The 20009-nt window shown below is 41.7% G+C and overlaps 1 long non-coding RNA gene across 2 annotated transcripts in view; it reads right to left on the bottom strand.

The window, feature by feature from the left end:
• Positions 1-1642: 1642 nt before the first annotated feature.
• LOC104871213 overlaps positions 1643-20009 on the bottom strand; it is a 19596-nt gene continuing 1229 nt past the window's right edge. The window contains exons 2-4 of one of the 2 annotated variants that reach the window (XR_782789.2): positions 19215-19427; positions 18747-18819; positions 1643-2111 (exon numbers count right to left, since the gene is read on the bottom strand). This is a non-coding gene — a long non-coding RNA (uncharacterized LOC104871213). The remainder of the gene's footprint in view (positions 2112-18746; positions 18820-19214; positions 19428-20009) is intronic. The other variant, XR_782788.2, reaches the window with a different exon arrangement.

Genomic DNA, 20009 nt, shown 5'->3' on the forward strand with positions numbered 1-20009 from the left:
CCCTGATTTATCTATGGTTTCGTCTCTAATTGTGGAGGACTGATGGGAAAAGCCACAGGGGAAGGCAGACTGGTTGCAGTATGGAAGTACTTCAGGGACACTATCTCAAGAGTAGGAGAAAACCGATTTGTGAATGACTTCACAGCCTGGGAATAAAGGTCAGATGGGCAGTTTTTCGGATGGCAGCTGGCTTAGCATACCACAAGTGTCGCCTGGGGTCAAGCTGGGCTTGTCCGGAGCTGGCTCTGGCTGAGGTTCAGTTTCTTTTCCTCAAAATGTGGATAATCACCCTTTTGCTGTCATGGCAAAGTCCAAATTAGGGAAAGAGAAATTCTGTCCAGTGAAGGGTGGACCACAGCACTCCAGCCCATTATCGCTTTCAGTGGTGGCTTGGTGGGTATGCTTTTGATGGCAGTAGGAAAGAAGAGAAACATCCATGTACAAGTCTAGGGCAGGCAACAAAAGGGTCAGGAGTGGTGTATATGGAGAGCCCAGCCTGGGTGGCATGGAGGCAAGTGGTTCAGGACCCTGACAGGCAGCTGGTCTGAGTCCTTGGCACAAGGCTGGCAGACTGTCCCTGGGGTGCTGGTCTAAGAGGTGCCCTGTTAGCAGCCCCAGTGGGAAAGGAAGATGATGGAAAGAGAGATGGGAAGGGAGTGATTTGGGAGAGGATTTCAGAGGGTGGGAAAAAAAGGTTTTCAAGAACAATACTAAAGGGTCTAGGACAGTGGTGGCAAACCTATTGCATGCGTGCAACAGCGGGCTGTTTGTTATCACTGAAAGCTCTGAAAGGTTCGCCATCACTGATCGAGAGTGAAAGGCTAATGATTAAGATGCTCCCTAATTCAGAGTGTGCCACTTAATGACGAAGCTCATTATTCCTGCCACTTCCCTTTGTATGGCTTTCATAATGTTAGGGAAGAGAAAAAAAATTGCCAATGCAAAGATGGGATTTAAAAAAATAAAGGTATTCTTAAAGTTGCATGAGGACTATCTTTATTCCTGTCTGAGATCTCTGTGGTGTCCCTGTAATTTTATCTGGTGACACCACACTTTGAGAGGCTGCGGGAAGGCTGGCTAGAGAGAGGAGGGACTCAGCCATAAGCTTGGCCTCCTGCCCTCCTGCTTGGTGGCCACCCAGGGTGCTTCAGGGCTCCTGCTTCAGGCTCTGGAGTCAGCCGCTGTGCCCAAAGTGATGGCTTTCACTGAGCGCCTAAGACATCTGTTCTTTGTATCCTTTGAGGCAGACCACAGAGGAGATAACGGATCATCAGACCTTAACACACATTGTAGATGCCTTTTCTGGACTGAAAAATAGAACAAGGACAAAGCAAGACAAAAAAAAAAAAGTATTTTGGTACTGGGGATCGAACTTGGGTCCTCGCTCTTGCGAAGCAGACAGCAGAACCCTGAGCCAAATTCCCAGCCCCAAAATATATTTTAACAAAGAAAAAGAAGAGTCAAATGTGTAGAAATACAAAGTCATTAGAACAGCCCAGAGCTTCATTCAGACAACTCCTGACCTTCTGGATAAGACTCTGGATTCCCATCAGAGGATTCTTTTTCTCTTTTACCATGGCATAAAAAAATTTTCCTATCCGCCCCCACCCCACCTTGAGCTTTCTGCTATTTTCTTCCTTTTGCTTTTCTTCTGGTAACCCACACATGGTATAAGCTTGAATGAAGACATTTATTTGTAAAACCAATTCCCGACAGAGGAGAGATTGTATTATTAGATAATAAACCAGTGGTCATTCAGGGGGTCACATGCACACACTAGTGAAACTGAGGGGGAAAACAGACAGACAGCACTGCTGCAGGTGACCTGCCTGGCTAACAATCTGGCCAACAGGAAAGCAGAATGTCCTTTCTGCTTGGGGACACGGAAGTACTGAGATATCCTGTGAGAAGGCAATCTGGTCTGACTTCCTTGATGACGTGATCAGGGAACAACGGGGACCCTCCTTTCTCTTCTATGTGACTTGTTTGCTTCCCACAGGTACCTGTCACAGGCCTGCGTGGTCTTCCACCCTCCAGGGAGAGGGCACAGAGTCAGATGCCCGGGCTGTCTCACATCCCCATCCTTATGCTCTGAATGATCTGAAAGATAGCTGAAAGTGGAAAGCAAAATAGAACTCAAGCACCAGACAGCACACAGCTGGAGACCCAACCCACAGTTCCCCGCTTCTGCTGACCCCTGGGCCCTGGCATGCTGGCTCACAGCTGATTAGATATTTCCTAACAAGGAGTTAAGTTAACAAGAGGTCAGTGAACTTCTTTCAAAAGGCAGCCTGGCTCTGTCTGCTGATGGATGCCTCAGGGATTTATAGATAACTCCTGCTAATTCCACTAGGAGTTAAGGCCAGAAATCCCTAAGGCACAGAGCAGAGAACTGGCCCCCACGCTAGCAATGCTCCCTGGCCTCTGGGGAGAGAGGGATGTGGGCTGTTGTGCAGAAACTGCACTCATTAAACAGGTCAGCGACTCTGCCTTTTTAAAATGGCCCTGACCTGTAAAACAACAGCTCTGTGCAGGAAGGCAGGCCAGGTGCTTGGAACAGACACACAAAGCTGGGCCTCTGGCTGCCCATGACCTGTGTGCACGTTCATCTTCCAGCTGCCTGCAACTCTCTGAAGGGTGATTGTCTCATTCAGATCAAGGCTGATTCATGCAGGGCTCAGTGTGTGTGTGTGTGTGTGTGTGTGTGTGTGTGTGTGTGTGTGTGTGTGTGTGTGTGTGTGTGTGTGTGTGTGTGTGTGTGTGTGTGTGTGTGTGTGTGTGTGTGTGTGTGTGTGTGTGTGTGTGTGTGTGTGTGTGTGTGTGTGTGTGTGTGTATGTGTGTCTGTGTGTGTGTTCTGAAGCCTGTAGAAAATTCCTGAGTCTCCACTTATTTTGGGATTCCATAATTCTCAGCTTAGTTCTAGCTATTGGATTTCAAATATGTCCGAACTTCTTTTTTTTTGTTTGTTTTGGTACCTGGGATGGAACTCTGGACCTTGCCCTTGCGAGGCAGGGGCGGGTGGCACCACTGAGCCAAATCCCTGGCCCCCAACTTCCTTTTTATGACCTCCCCACATGATCATTTAGTGGTCACTATTAATGAAGACAGTGATAATAAATAAGAGCAACACTCTGTCATTGAATGTTGATTATTAATGTTATTTGAAAAAAGGCTGAGCATCATCTTGTTTAATCACATGTTCAAGCAGAACATGTGATTCATAAAGTCATCTGGAATAAATGCAGGAATGCAGCTTGTCTAAGAGACCACAACAAAACAGGGCCATCCACCCCCCCTGGGGGGGATATGCTTGGCAGTTACCATCTAATGTTAGTGGGACTGGGGATCTCTAATCTGACATTTTGGGGTTTTTTTGGTGGGGGTGGCTTGGAATATTTGCAAATACAAAATGAGATATCTTGGGAATGGAACCCAAATCTAAATACAAAATTCACTTGTATTTCATACACACTTTATAAAAATAGCATAAAGGCAATTGTACACAATGTTTTTATAATTCTGTGCAAAAATCGAAGTTTCATTTGGAACTTTCCACTCATGGCATCGCATCATTGCTCATAAACTTTCAGATTTTAGAACATTTCAGATTTTTGATTTTTGGATTATGGATGTTCAACCTATACTATATGTCAAGAACTGTGCCTCAGGAATACAAAGAAAAATAGCACAAAAGTTTCTGGGAAATCATTTGTAGATGGCTGGATTTTAAGGGTAGATAAAGTACCTAATGCTTTGGGGGAGGAGGCTTCACCTCCACCATTTTCTAAAGAAACATGCTCACAGGGTTTCTACCTACCTAAATTGCAAATATGATATAATGATATCTTCTCTTTCCATTTGTTTTTTCAGTACCAGGGATCCAATTTAGGACCTTGCAATTTGCCAGGCAGCTACGGTGCCACTGAGCTAAATCCCCAGCCCAATGTAATGATATCTTGTTAATGTTATGTAATGTGATATGTTATCTTTTCATAAATATTCACTGTCTATATCATAACGAAAACTAACTGGTGATACTCTGTTGTGATATGGTTATGAAGCATACATGGTGTTTGACACCAGGATAGCTTCAGCTGGCTGTACTTCTGGGCTTCTGTCATTTTTTTTGTATCCTGTTTCTTATCTCTGGTCACACCTCTGTTGTTACTACACCCTGCATCGGGCCCTCCTCTACAGTGGACTCATTATTTATCTGCTAAAGATGAAGCATAGACAAAGATTGTTAGAATTATGTTAAAGCTGGACTCAACCAGCTTCATGAGAGTGCCAAGGGACTGTTGTGAAGATAAGTGAGTAAGTTCAACAACTTGTGAAATTTATTTCTAGCTATGCTTGAGGTTTTTTTGGCTTATTTTGGATTCTGGTGTCTGTCTTGACAGGGGAAGCTGCTAGATGGATGAGAAACGACACTATCAAAACTTAGAAGCTTGCAGAAATATCCGATGTTTTTGTCCTCCATACTGAGACAGACAAAGAAGGAAAGATTAAACAAACATTTTGTATTCTGGCTCAACGAGAATGCTAGGAGGCAGTTATAAATTCAACAACACTAAGAAAAAATATTCTCAGACTTTGTTCTTGGGATCAGGGAACCATCCTCATCTTGACAAACAAAATGACTTTAGAGAAAAATGTCGGGGTCAGATGGAACTGAATACAACCACAATTACTAATCAGCCGTGTGACTGGACAGATAATTTAACCTCTTTGCAGTTGTTTTCTCTTCTATAAAATGGGGGTGGTGGTCCTTGCAGGATTGTCACAAGGATGAAGTAGTTGACACACATGAAGCCCCTCTCCCCGCACACGTACTAAAGAGTCAATGCATGGTAACAGCTACTTCTATTATAAGAGGTCCCTTATCTGAAATGCCTGGGACCAGAAGTGTTTCAGAGTTTTTTTGGATACTGGAATGCTGTATGTATCGAATGGGATGTTTTAGAAATGGTGTCCATGTCTAAACATGGAGTTCATTTGTTTTATATACACAAATACATACCCTGAATGTAATTTTACATAATATTTTTAGTGCACCTGCATTTTGACTGTAATCTATTCATAATATGAGGTCAAGTGTGAAATTTTCCACTTGTGGCACACAAAAAGTTCTGGATTTTGGAGCATTTCAAATTTCAGATTTTCGGCTTAGAGATACTCCACCTATATTAGTATTATAACAATGACAGGGCTCCTCCACATCTAAGCAGAAAGACCAGGCTTGTACCATCTGCCATAGTTCTGAGCCCAATTTTCTTATTTGTAAAATAAGTATCTCCAAACAAGTACTCCAGAGGATCCTGAGGAATAAATATGACACATGCAAAAGATCTGACCATGAAAAAAGATGCCAAAAATTTTTACTTCTTCAACAATCTTATCCCCAGACAAGAAATGACCAGTGCGATGTAGATCAATGAGTAGGAAACTGTCTGGTCTTAGTCTATGACCCACATTAACTCATGATTTAAGAAGTTCTAATGAATGATAAAGCCATTCAATTTTCTTTAAGAAACTGCTGTAAATGTAAAGAATCTCAGACAAAATTTGCATGTCTGAGTAGCAACATGTTAGAGCCTGCTTTAGAAACCAAAACCCAATCCTAATCCTAATTGAATCCATGAATTAACAAGTAAAAAAAAATCCAATAATTCTTAGTATGTTTACTGGTAACCCTTTGAAACCAAACCGTCTTGGAGAAATTACTTTGAATACAGTCTATTTTAAGTTCACAGCAAAGGACATGGAGAAGCTGGGTGCTGTGGCACATGCCTGTAACCCCAGCTTCTCAAGAGGGTAGGTAGGAGGATCACAAGTTCAAGGCCAACCTGGGCTACTTAAGGAGACCCTGTCTCAAAATAAAAGTTAACAAAAAGGGTCAGAGGGTGGACAGAACACATTCCTAGCACTTGCAAAGCTCAGCATTCAATCCCAAGCACCAAGGAGAGAGGGGTGGGAGGAGATAATGGAGAGATGAGAATGTTATTCCTTTCCTAGTTGTACCAATGTCTTTGAGACATCTTCCACACTTTAAACCAATTATATTAATTCTAATATTGTGTCTGCAGAATAACCTTCTAAATGCTGACTTGCTGAGGTGGTGAACAGGAAAAGAGTGAGTTCAAAGAGGTAAAGGAAGTGGGAATTCTAGACCCTGATGAGTTAATAACTTAATAGGGGTTGAATGAAACAAGGAAAAACAGCCAAGCAGGCTGCAGGAGGGGAGGTAAGAGCAGAGGAGATAGGAGGGAGGAGAAATGCAGAGAAAGGGAAGGACAGCTAGCATTCCAGGTCAGAGGAGCAGGCCTTGGGCAGGTTGCACAGAAGGTCAGAATAGGCCATTCAAGAGCAGGAGCTACCAGAATCAACATAGCTCTGTATTTGTCCCCCTGCATTTAGGATCACAGCTCTATAGTTAATTCAACTGCTCCTTTTACCCAAGTTCTCAGGATGCTAGAATCACTCATTACCAATATAGACAAAGCAGAAACATCTGTATGACTTCACATCCCCTACCAGCTGGTGCTCTCTCCTCTTCACAACCATTTTTAAAGAGCTGTCCATACTCACTCTTTCTTACCTTCTAGTTCCATGACTGTCCCTCATATTCTAGCTTCTGCTCTCTCCACTCCATTGAAACATCTTGCTAAAGTTACAAGTGACCAGTGAGTTACTTGTGCCATCTCCTCTTGCCTTACTCCTTCCTCCCTACCACTGAGTGCTCTGTCCTGGAAACCTTCTTTTCCCATGGCTTCAGATGCCACAGCTTCCTAGTCCCAAGAGTTCCTCCTTGTTTTTGGCACTATACACCAAGAGTTTTATGGGTCATTTCCCTCCATTTATTTGATCATTGAACTTCATGTTTCTCCATGAGCATCACTAGCTTTCTTCTCTTCTTTACCTTCTTTCTCTCATGGTGACTCATCCTGACCTACAGTGTTAATGGCCAACCAGCTATTAACTCACAAATGTGCATCTCTAGCTATGACTTTTCTAAGCCCCAGACATACAATCTGCCATGCAGTTGCTATCTCGACTTGGGTGGCTCAAACTCAACAGGTTCTTCTCATGATCTGTTTCTACTGCCGAAATTGCTGTCGTTATTCTTCATCTCTCATGGAAACTCAAAACACTAGAGACATCTCTGACACCTCCAATTGATGACTAATACCTGTGGCTTTTACCTAAGAATTTTGGGATTATGTGTTCTTCTTTTCCGGCCCCCAGGTACTATCCTAGTCTAAGTAGGGAAGTCTCACCATCACTTTTCCCTTGATCACTACAATGATCTCCAACTGGGCAATTTTTGTTCTTTAGTCATTTTTTTTCACAATGGAGCTAGAAGCACCCTTTAAATAACAGCAAGTGGTGTCATTCTGTATTTGAAGCATATCAGAAGTTTTCTACTGCCCAGTCTTCAATGGTACCTACCTGCATTGCAGATTCTGGCCCCAGCCCACCTGTCCAGATGTATCTTGTACTGCTCTTCCCCTTGTTCCATGCATGGTTTCAAAATTCCCTGGACTTGCTACAGGGCTTTAATACATGCCACTCTTTTTGTCTGAAATACTTCCTTTCTTCTTCCTCAAGACCTAGTTTCCTTAATAATGCAAAAGTTATTTCTTCAGAGAACACTTCTTTGGTCTTTTGGAGTAGGGGACCTTAGACTCAAGTGTGCATCATAGTCTCTTGGGGACATGTTAAACACAGGTGCTGGGTCCCACACCCCAAAATTTCTAATCTGGTGGGTCTGAAGTGAGAGAATGACAAATTGTGCTTTAACAAGTTCAGAAGGGTTGATGAGGCTGCTAGTCTGGGGACCACATATTGAGGACCAGTCCTTTACCTTCTATGCTTTTATAGACTCATATGCCTCTCTTTCAAACACTTATGTGATGAAATTTCACATGGTTTAGTGTGACTGCTTGACTAACTCATCTTTCTTTTCTACTAGATCATAAGCTCCAAGACAGCAAGGATCATGTGTGGCACAAAGTAGATCCTTTAACCATCTAGTGAATGGATGAAAGTGAATAACTGCAAGGAAAACACATTTTAAAAGCCTCAAATTACTATTGTGCAAACCCAAAGAGCCTTTAGATCCAAATGTCCCAGTCTTCAAAGAAATCAGATCATGACATGACTCCTACAGGCCTGAGACTACGTCATCCCAATCCACTCTTACCTCAGGGACTGACCACTCCAGCTATTAGGACTTTCCAGCAGTACATGAGGTTGGTGACAAGTGGGAAACTGTCAGAAGCCAGGACCCAGCCAGACAATACTTCATAAAACCACTTTTATTAAAAATAAATAGTTGATGATAAGAGAGATTAAAGAAGTTGTTGAGAAGAAAGATAATGACAGGCCAGAGACCTAGCCTTTAGAAGGATAAGATAGCCCTGGAAATCAAACTTTATTTTTCACTTAGAAAAAAATGAAAGTAAGAAAGAAATGGGCTTCTGAGGGACAAGCAGAAATGTTCGGACATAGGACATTGCAAATGTGGAACGCTCTTTGAGAGAACAGCACAAAGAAAGTCAAAAAGCAAGACACAGTTTTCTGGTAGTATTTCTTGGCAACTTCTCAGTGATAGAGAAGAGGGAAGAAAGAGAGATGTAAGAAATGAGGGCAGGATGGTGCATTAAAATGCAGATATTATTAGCAAAGAATGCGATGCCTTCTACCCACATTAGAATAGCAAAACAATGTTTCCAGGAAGAGACCCTACACAGTATCAGTTGCTTCTGCAGAGGGCAGAAGGTGGCACATAACAAAGTAGGCCTTGGGTCACCTTGAGGGAGCTGATGGCTGATGAGACATCTCCTTCAGACTGTCCATCTCAGATCCTGAAGAAAGTACTCCAAAGCAGATGGGTGGCCTTCATCTTTTCTCCCGGTTGGTCCAGTTCCTCAATCACTCCACTTGCTTGTTTCAGAGGTTGACTCCAAGTGTCAGACTTCTAAAATGTTCTGGTAATCTCAAGCAAAGGCTAGGGATTGTGTGGTCAACCTGCAAACATGGTGAATTCAGGTCTGTCCTGGAATAAGTGTCCAGAAAAGAATGAAGTAGAGACACTGATGACCCGAACAAGGAACAGCCTGTATCTGGAGCAAGGCTCTTTCCATCTGGGAGCAGACAGGCCCACGACGGCCAGATATCTGGAACTTCTGGAAAATACTATTCTGGCAGAGAAAAATAGGAAATGTTTTAACAGCTCTTTTCAATATACAGTCATATGCTGGAGGCCTAAAGTCAGTGGAAAATAGTACTTTTAGGAAAATAAGAGAGAGGGAACGGGAATAATAGAAAGCAGATGGGATTTAGAGTCTCAAAAGCTAGCTTTAGGTTTCAGCTCTCGCTTTGTAGCTATGGGATGCTGACTGATTTTCTCCATGAGCTTTAGTTTTATAGTTTGGAAAAATGAATGCAATGCCCTCTTTATATGGACTGTGTGACTAGAAAAGAAAATATTTTGAAATAACAATAAGGAAGCCCATAAGAAATGCTGGTCAAAATAGTCTGAATGAATCTTCCTCCTCCTTGGAGTTAGTTTACAAAGAGTTCTTTCTCGAAGTAGAGAAAAGGTTTCAGCCGTCTCTGCAGAGGTGACACCTCTAATGCTCTGATTACAAACCCTGTATCTATCTGCCCAGGTAGAGCTGATATGGGCCTAGGAAGGGTTATGCTCCCCTACTACAACTTTTCTCACCATCACAAAGTAAAGCCATACACACACAATGGAAATGTTACCTCTCCTTCCTCCTAAGCTTTCAGAATCTTGATCAGAACCTCACCAAGGACATGGACAGGTGGGAAAGCAGTGAGAGGAAGAGCCATACATATAATTACAGTAACGGTCAACCATCACCATAACTCCTTGAGCATTTTATGTGCATTGTCTCAGTTGATCCTCAGGGTTAATACTCATGAGGATCCTAGAGTCAAGATGCAGTACCTCTTTAAGAACAAGAGAACCAAAGCTTAGAGTAGGTGGAAGTAACATGAACAGCCCTTGGAGGGTCTAGCCTTGGAGTTGGGAGTTTTTAGAAACCATGCTAACTTCTGTCTATGACATGTGGACATGCTCATTTGATGATTTTCAACCAGACACCCCTAACTATAGTCCTTCTTCCAAACTTGTGTTCTTGGAAGATTTCAGGGAGCTGCTAGCAGCTCACTAAAAGTAAGTTTCTTAGCTATTGCACAAAGTTCTATTCAGGTTTTGCAACCTTGGAGCTCAAAGGCAGGTCACTGTGAACTGCTGAATCCACAGGGCAGTGCAGAAAGTGGGGACAAGGGGCATTAAGAGAAGTGGCTCACTGGCCTGCTGTGTGTCCCTGACACATGCATGTCTTAGTCCTTTCCCTCCTCTGGGTCATCTTTAACAAAAGCAACCAGTCTTAGGGAGGGCAGGAGTGCAGCCCTTCCAGAAATGGAGAGACTTCTAGTGCATCCACAGAGGAGGGCGCTGGGTCACCTGACTCATGAAGTTGGGGCCATGGGAGGGGCTCAGATCTTGCCTGGAACATCTCAGAGAATCCCTTCTTCACATCTATTCTGAAAAGACTGCCCTAAAAAGAAAGATCTGTTGTGACATGCTATCCTCTGCCCAGTCCCACCCCTCCAGGTACAGTCCTGAGAGTACAGGAGAAGCACACAGTCTGGTAACTGACAGACAAAAGGTGCATCCCCACCCAGGAATGGTGGGGCTGATCAGGAGAGGCAGTGCCAAACAAACCCAGATAGCTTTCTGAAAGGATGTAGCTCTGCAGTGATGAGGACAGACTCCTTTTCTTTTCTGAAAGGAAAAGGAGGTCCAAATAGATGCTTCTGAGGATGAGAAAGTCAGAATATCCAGCAGCACAGGGAGATATGCCTTACACACACATGCATACACACAGAGAGAAACATACAAACATACACACACAGAAGCCTGCACATACGTACACACATATGCAAACACACAGAAATATACACACATGCACAAAAATATACACAACCACACACAAATACAAGCATAGAAACTTAAACAAGCATACATAAACACACCGACACACAGAGAAACCTATACAAATCCCACTTCAACCACAACAGCTACTCTTTCAATTGTTTCTCTCCTAGATATGAACAAAGAATTTAATTTTTAAAAGGCAAAAAAAAAAGGCTGAAAAAATCTCACTCATCTAGGCTTCTTATTCCTAAAAAGCATTTTTTTTTCTGAGTTAAAAGTAACGTGTACTCATTGGAAAATTTGTACAGTATAGAACATTATGAAGATAATAACAATCACTGGTTAATCCTATCCCCCTTTGTGGTTTCCCAGTCATAGGGGAGCTTGTCAGTTTCAAGAATACCCAGGCTTTGGGAACCACTAAAATTCTCAAATTCTCAAATTAAGAAACAAATTTCAGCGTTGGCCAAAGAGGAGAAATAAAACTGAAATTCGGAATACTGTAAATAAGGGAGAAACAGCTTGTGGAGGAAGTGAAGCATGGCTGGTGTTTAAAGTTCCCCTGGAGGGTCAAAGGATGATGAGCATTATACTGTGGCTCCCTTGAGGCCTAATGATGGAGCAGGGTACTGCTCCATGCCACAAAGACAGTGCCTCCAAGTGCTGCTCCCTGTCAGAGTGGAGTCACAGCCCGGGTTCAGAAGAGATAAATAATACTATGAGATCACCAAAAACATGTATGTGCTGACTATGAACAAGAAAATTGTCTGAACAGCATATTAAGAAAAAGACCTACTTTTACCAAGTCCAAGGAACATTCTGGTCAAAGAAGAAATTCAAAGCACCGAAGAATAAAAAAAAATTAGGCCAGATATAGCAAAGATGAGAATGTAGCTCTGCAGGCCATGTTGTGTTAATGGCAGACAACATCCTTGGTGTGACATGAGAAACCTCAATAAGGCTCTTACAGCTGAGGACAAAAGGGAGAGAAAAGAACAACCCAGGAGTTAGGGGTTCTGGCATAAACAACAATGACAAGGTTCATTAATGGTCTGGGAAAGGAAACACACAAAGTCCGCAAGTGTCTTGGGAAGATAGCAGTTGGTGTATCTATGTGACAGTATCTTTGCGGGGGACAGTCTCAGACAGACATTCCAGGTCATGCTTGTCTCTAAGTCTCAAGATAAGAACAAGCACTCTTCAGAAGCTGTCAAACTGTTTTCTAAAGGAGTAGCTCTTGAAACCTGGAATGGAAAGAGCCAGGGTATGCTGCCTATCTGGAAAGAGGCCCGCGCTGCCTGCAGAAATGGAACCTAATGCTTTTTTCCCCCCTCATACTGGGGATCAAACCCAGAAATATTCTAACACTGAGTTACCTCTTTTTAATTTTTTAACTTTTGAGACAAGATCTCACTAAATTGCCCAAGCTGGCTTTGAACCTGTAGTGCTCCTGCCCCCTAAGTAGCTGAGATTACAGACATAGGATTACAGACCATCTTACCCAGTGGAAAATAATGCTTTTATAAAAAGAAGGGCAAAAGAAGGGCAAAAGAAGGCCAAGTCTCCCAAGGGGTACTTAAATTTCTTGGATTTCAGTGTGGTTCTAGATCCCAGGAGATCACATAGAGACAAATCTAGGCAGCTCAACAGGCTCACGTAAACAAAATCCCAGGCTAAGAGCAAGTATTTGATTGAGAAATAGTTTTAGTTTTCAAACATAATGTACATAATATTAATATAAATAAAGCTGATTATCAAACAAGATAAGGCCTTGAGATGTCTTGGTTGGACAATGCCATATCTCAAAAGAATACGCTGTTCTCACTGTTTTGTATCTCATGAAAGTTCTGTGCAAAAGAGGTTGTGTTAGGGTTGCTTTAAGGAAATGAGAGTCACATTTTATTTTTGATATTCAGCTTAAATTGTTATTCTCTGATTTTGGTCTTTATGTTGGTGTTTCAGCCGAGGAAACGGTGTTATCACTAAGAATGCTCTCACTTGTCCTTGGAGTGAAAAGGCAGGCCTATGGCTGTCTGAGAGATCAAGACAAATGTGAGAGGCTGGGGCTGTCAATGAAATGGACAAGCGGGGAACAGGAAGTGCAAATAAATGCACAAATAAAAGTCTAAGCCTCTTACAGCACAACTGATAGTCTTATGTGCCACCATTTTTCCGGAGGGCTAAGAGGACAGAGTTGTTTCGACTGTGGCTGGAGGTTTTGAGCTTGCTGTGGGTCAGTACTTAGATCCCCAGAACAATTCTGGGTCTGTGTTGTCTTTGGAGGATTTCTATTTTCTTGACAAGAAAATCAATACTGAGAGAGTAAACAACTTGTCCAGGGTTATTTAGCTGACAAACAGCAAATCCAGCTTTCGAACTCACATCTGACAGACTCCAAACTACATTCCCCTCTGAGGCCTCATATTCCATGACTGTTCAGTTTTTAGATTAGTCCCTTGGCTGAGACCCTCTGCAATCATGTAAAGTAGAAATTTGCTTACTTGGAAGAGGGTGCATTTAGATAACCTCCCCAAGCACCTTCTTTCTGGGGGTAATTATTGAGGTTACAGCCAAACATCTGAGCAAGAATCAAGGGCAGGCCTGGCTGGACTCAGACTGTGGTGCCTGGGGAAGCCTCAGGAGGTCTGTCTCTTCCATCTGATTTCTTAGGCAGGGGATGGCATTTCCTGGGAGGATGTTTGTGCCAAGGGTGAAAGGTGCCCGAACTCTGTCTCTCACTGTTTTCCTGATTCTTCTTCATTTCTTTTCATAACCTTGTGCCCTTATCAGAACTGCTGGTATGACACGTATGTGCAGAGGACAGTGAAGGCCATGGAAAGAAGCTGAGATGCAGGGGGGTCAAGAGAGGGCAGTGACATGTGATTCCCCAAAATAAGGGGACCAAGGGCCTTTTTACAGGTTCATCTGTTTTTCTACATAAAATGGAGTAAGAGTGACCAATAAGTGGGCATATACTTATATGCCAACTTTCTATTGGCTCCAGTTCTTTCCCAGTATATAGCTAGAAAAAAAAACCAACCAGATAAAATGTACATTTCTTACTATTCATCTAACCTGAATATTTATCCTACCTGTACCAGTACTATTTCTGAAAAGAACACTTTATTCAACCCGTCATCCATTAGAAAAGTGGATTAGTAGAAGAAGGTTATGAAAGCAGTAAGATTTTCAAGAGATTCAGATCAGTGATTGACATCTTCATTCATATGAGAAGATTTTGCCTTTTATCTTAGTGTATGTACGAAAACACACAAAGTAAGTATAACCAACTGCATGAGTTTAAAGAAGCCAAAAAGACATCCAAGGTGACATTGGAATTTGGCAAATGGAACTTGAGCCTGGCATGGGGTAGATCATGTTCAAAGGAGGACAAGCAAATGGAAAGGGACAAGGAGGGGTGCCGGTAGAGACAAGGAAATCCTTCAAGAAGGGCAGTGCACTTCCTGGGAGGGAAGCAGGCAAGAACAGGGTTCCAAGCTAGTGTGCATAGTCCAGATGGCTGGAGAGCCTGGAGAAAGGGGATTACAGAGTTCACAGTGATGTGGACTTCCAGCATCCTAGCACCTACAGTGAAGGCTTATTACCTAGAGCACAGGCACCAATACAGAAAAGAACTGAGGAAGTTTCATTCTTTGAAATATAGAGAAAAGATAAGTAGGAGTTTGTGGACTGCCTGCAACCCTAAAAAAGGGGGAGAAACTCAAGAGGTAAAATAGCCTGCAAAATGAAATGAATTGTGACTAATCCCAGAAAGGTAGCAACGGGGACAGATCTAAAGGAGTTATTGTATTTTTCATGATATGTTCTGTTTAGAAAAGGATGTGTACAAAGAGAGAAGGAAGGGCACAGTACCAAGGGCAAACTGAGAAGAGTGACACATTTCTGTGAGAAAAGTGCCCAGTTTGAGCCAATGCTTGCAAAAATAAAACAAAAGAAAACAAAACAACAACTGAAGTTGGTTAAAAAAAAAGTAAAAAAGAAAAAAAAAAGTGGCAGTGGATTATTTTTAGTTAAGATTTGAAAAGGAATGAGGTCCATCACTTAGGGATCTTGTTAGTACGTTAAAAGAGGATAGTGAAAGAAGATGACTCAACTGCCTTTTAGGTCTAACCTCTTTCAAAAAGCGAAACAGTCTCCTAACTAGATAGATTTAAAGGAGCATAAAAAAATAAGAGCAGTGGAAAAGTCAGAAATCTCAGTGGTAGAGCACTTGAGTGGTATTCATGAAGCCCTGGTTAGAGGTTTAATCCCCAGTACTAAAATACTATAAATAATACTATAAGTAAATACTATAGATACTAAAATACTATAAATACTAGACACACAGAGGAGGTGTGGAACAAATGCGATTTGTCTTTTAGCCCCTAGCGTGTAAATCTCCAGGTACTACAAGCTCACATCCCAGAGTTGTGGACCAGCCTAAAAAGAAGATAGCAGAGTCAATATACCTGATCCCCGGGGAAGCAGTACAGATAGGGAGAGTTCCAGAAAACCATTTCTGGCAAATGTCCCAATTTACCCAAGAAGAAAATATGTAATTCCTTCTGTAAGGACCAATAAGCCTGGCAAAACTGTAAGCCATATATAACTTAGAGAAGATTCCTAAGTCTTTTGCCAAGGAAAAGATGGATTCTGAGAACTAGCATGAAATCCACGCAGGCTACTTAAGGAGGCAGACTGGGGAAAGCTACATACAATGTTTACTCACACACACACACACACACACACACACACACACACACATACATATATATTTTTTTTATCCAGGGATGGAACTCGGGACCTTTCTCTTGTGAGGCAGGTGGCAGAAACACTGAGCTAAATGCCCAGCCCTGGTGACTATGTATCTCGAAGCCAAAAGAAATAAATATTGGCTCTGCATCTATTAGACCTCGGGTAATTGGAGCACATGATCCTAGGGCTGGGGATTCCCTTAAGCTTCATACATTCATGTACCTAGCACCTATTGGAAACCTCTGTGCTTTTCCTACACCATATTTCCTCAGCTGTATCACCCTGATTTTCTGGTTGTTTATTTCACAACTCAGCTTCCCTATGAAGCTTTGTCTTTGGCTGCTGGGTGATGGGAAGTCCCTTATCCACACTGGCCAAGTGCTCTGTGCACTCTGTAATCACTACTACAGTGTACTCCCTGGGCAGCATCTCTCAGCTCATTTACCGTCTCCCACAGGGCCTTCAAGCTCCGGAAAGGGTTTGCATGTTCATAGTCTAGCACAGCGTCTAGCTTTCTGGGGACCCTCAAGACATGGTGAATGATTCAATTGGAGGTTCAAAGTGAAATCTGAAGAAGGTCGTCTCATTGTATCCCATGGACTTCTCTTAAATCTATACTTTTCACCAGCAACTTGGAGCTATAGCGACTGTAAAAGTGGTAGACAAGGGCAACTGGATAAAAAGCTCAAGGTTCAAGATCTACAGACTTGTCATAAATCCTAAAAACAGAGACAACTTTTTAATGTGGGTTATTTTCTTAATTTTCCTGTAGCATGCTAAAGGAACAGGCTGGTTTGTTTTGTTTTTGGGAAAAAAATCAGAGACAAATCATCAGAGGCAAAGTATATATGAGTATGTAGGTACTGATAGAAATGCTGAATTAATGAACCATATTCCTTGCAATTTTGTCCAGTACTTTGAACTGTGCACTGCTAAGGATGGATAATACATTGAGTATATCATGAATATTATCATGATTTCAAATTATCTTACTGACCATATTGTATTTAATAATGTAATATCAGTACACTATTTATTATGTACGTTTCTCTATGCTTCCAAACTTTATGGATACTGTGGGAAGACAACTGATAATCAGTTACAAAATTTTAGCAGGAGTAGTCATGAAGCTTTATATTGGGTCTCAAAAAAATTAACTAGGTATCTGTAGAGTAGGGAATGTCTGACTGCATCTTTCCTTCCACACCCCCATCCATCCTTCATCCATTCAGACTGATCACTCACTATGTGACACCTACTGTGTTAAGATCTACAAATTTAGTGAAAAATAAACACTGCCTCCCCTGAGCATATTTAGGGGAGAAATGGCTAAGCAAGATAATGAAATAATTTCAAATGCTGATAGAGCCATAAGTAAAGCAATAACGTGTAAAAGGGACAGAGGAGACCTGGGGATAAGGGGCTACACAGATTTTGAGACTTGCAGGAATCTTATGTGAAGAAGAGCTAGACAGGATCTGGCTGGCTGACAAGGGCCATCTTCACAAGCATGACAGATAAGAAGTAATTGCAGGCCTGGCTCATATTAGCTGAAGCAGAATGGTGAAATCATGGGTGGTTACAATCCCACTGCTTCTGTGGAAGTCATACAACTTCTAAACCACCTTGTATAGGCCATCTTTTTCCCAGTGCTATAGTTTGAGAGAGTCATTGAGTGTATCCAGGAGAGGGGTCTAGAAACTCCACCTCGGGAGGCAATGTTGACAGAACCAGGGAAGTTTAGTTTGCAGAAGGAACTACCAGACACACATCTTTAAAATACTGTAACCAAAGATTCAAGGCATTCAGAAGAGAATGATTTCATTTTGTATTACTCTAGGAGTCCAAACTTGAACTACTGAGAAGACAGTGTATACAGTTCAAAATAGAAAAGATGTTCCTCATTGAATTAGGGCTATACAGAAATGGAATTGGCTTTTTAAAAGAAGTATCCCATACCTAGAAGTAGTCAGAGACTGGGTAAACATCTGTTAAAAATAATGATTAAGGGATTACAATATTGTGTGACAAATCTGCTTCAAGGACTTATGTTTGGATATGGGGTATATCTTTATATCTCTGAGTGGATGAGTTTCTCATCTTGGAACACCAAATCCTCTTTAAAACATGTAAACTACAAACAACAATAAGTGAGTACTTCAGATTCCTCTTTTTTCTTAAGAGTTTTTGTTTTCTTGGAAAAGAGATGTCTTAAAGGTCAAAGAAATTGATCCTTCCTTAGTAATGGGCTTCTGTTATCATTAGCAATGGGCAGAAAGATGTCTTGGTGGGAGGCCTGCACCTGTGCAGGAATAGGTAGACTTCTCACCTTCCCTACCTTCAGTAACAATGAGATGATGGAGAATCCCTTCAGAAATCCCCACACTTAGAAGCAATCTCCACTTACTAGTACAATATTACAGAGATCCAAGAACGAGGACCAGGAATCATGTCAAGGTTTTCACTAACAAGCATCTAACCAGGAACAAATGTGTGATACTTTTGTTCATCTCCCCTTTGAACGTGTGTAGATATATTTTCATGTGTGTAAGTACAGCTCTCAAGTTGGCACCTTACAGTGCCATGTGACCCACAACTCAAGGCTCAGGTCAAAGGCTCAGTGTTATCAAGGAATTCTGTAGAACGCTCTTGTGAGGCACAAGGCCACTCCCTCCCTTTGGAATGTGGATTTATCTTGAGCAGACCAGTGCTGAACTTTTTGTTCTAAAAGTCCTTTTAAGGTTATGTCTACACCTAACGCCTTACCTGAACTCTGTAGTATACACAATCCATTTCACTGCTCAGTGTAATCATTTTATGATTATGATTTGATAGGGTATCAATTCTATCTCATCCATATTTGAAATAGAAGCTAAACAAAAGCCTATTAAATTAAAGCTTAATATAGTGATTGACTTGAATCCCAGACTGGTATATTTTTTATTTACTTTATAAATAAAACATGGATTTTGAAGGACAGTAGAGAGTATGGTATATAAGTTCAGTGAAATACTATACCTGAGCCACAGACAACAAAAACAAATAGTGCCAACAGCCATGGTCCTACAGGGTATTTTTCTTCCTGTGGCCTCTAAAAGGGAAAGAAAAAAAGCAAGATCAGATTCACTGAGTTGGTAAACATTTATTATGATTGGACATTGGGCTGGGTGCTACTATGAATGAGACAGACTTGGTCACAACTCTTGGTGGGAAAATACAGATGTATAAAATCAATTATGGAGGATTTAGATAAGTTTGAAAAAAATCAAGAACTCTTAATACCCCCATGATTCAATGAATTTGGGAGTCTTAAATATTCTTGGGCATATGAGGTATAAATATACGCTAAGAGAGGGATTTTGGAGACAAACCGGTGTTGATGAGAATTGTTTCCTTCTGTTGAAATCATATTCTAACAGGCATTCCACTAGGCAGCATATATCTATTATGTCCAGCATGCACACCTCAGTGCAAGGCAAATATTACCTTTATTTTCACTTTGTAGTTGAGAAATGGGTTCAAAATTTGTCAACTTGAGAAAGAGCTGGAATTCAATTCATTACAGAGCATGGGTATTTCTCACTGCTAGATTCATCTTTCATTACCACATCTGTGCACTCTAAGCAGATCAGAGAGTACAGACATTTTTCTCAGGTCTGTCTCTATATCAATGATTTAGAAATTCAGTGCCTGGAAATCCTGGAACAAAAGAAGCACCTCAGAACTGTGAGTGGATGTGCGGGGAGCAGTATTTTGTAGTGAAGCTCCTAATCCTAAAAGCAGCTTGGGCTTTGGAGAGGTTTATGCCCATTCTGGCAGGCAGAAGTGCTCTGCTACACCTGCATGAATGCAGCCCTACATGCCCCGTGCTCTCCTCAAGCGAAGAGCTCAGCGGTAACAAGAGCATCCCTCTACAACACTTCCGGCCAATGTGCAGGTGGCCCTTCAAACAAACTCAATCAATGAAACAACATATTTTCTGGAGAGGCATCAGAAAAATCAGTGATTTATTAAATAAAAAAGAGAAACATAATGAATGTAACTGTACTGTATACCTAAAATGTATCAATAAACTCAATGAAAACAAAAAAAAAATAAGAGAGAGAGAGAGAGAGAGAGAGGGAAACAAAGTAGAAAGCAGCAAATAATTGTTTACTTCCTCATTGGCTTCAGCAAAAGATAGGTTGTAGTCAACATAAATTAAAGAATTCTCTCTTTCTCCCCCCACCCATACTCCACATATCACCAAGAGAAACAAATTGGTGGGGTTAAAATATATAT

The sequence above is a fragment of the Fukomys damarensis genome, unplaced genomic scaffold (genome assembly GCF_012274545.1).
Source record: "Fukomys damarensis isolate Sample0158 unplaced genomic scaffold, DMR_v1.0_HiC HiC_scaffold_38, whole genome shotgun sequence".
NCBI classification, from domain to species: Eukaryota; Metazoa; Chordata; class Mammalia; order Rodentia; family Bathyergidae; genus Fukomys; species Fukomys damarensis.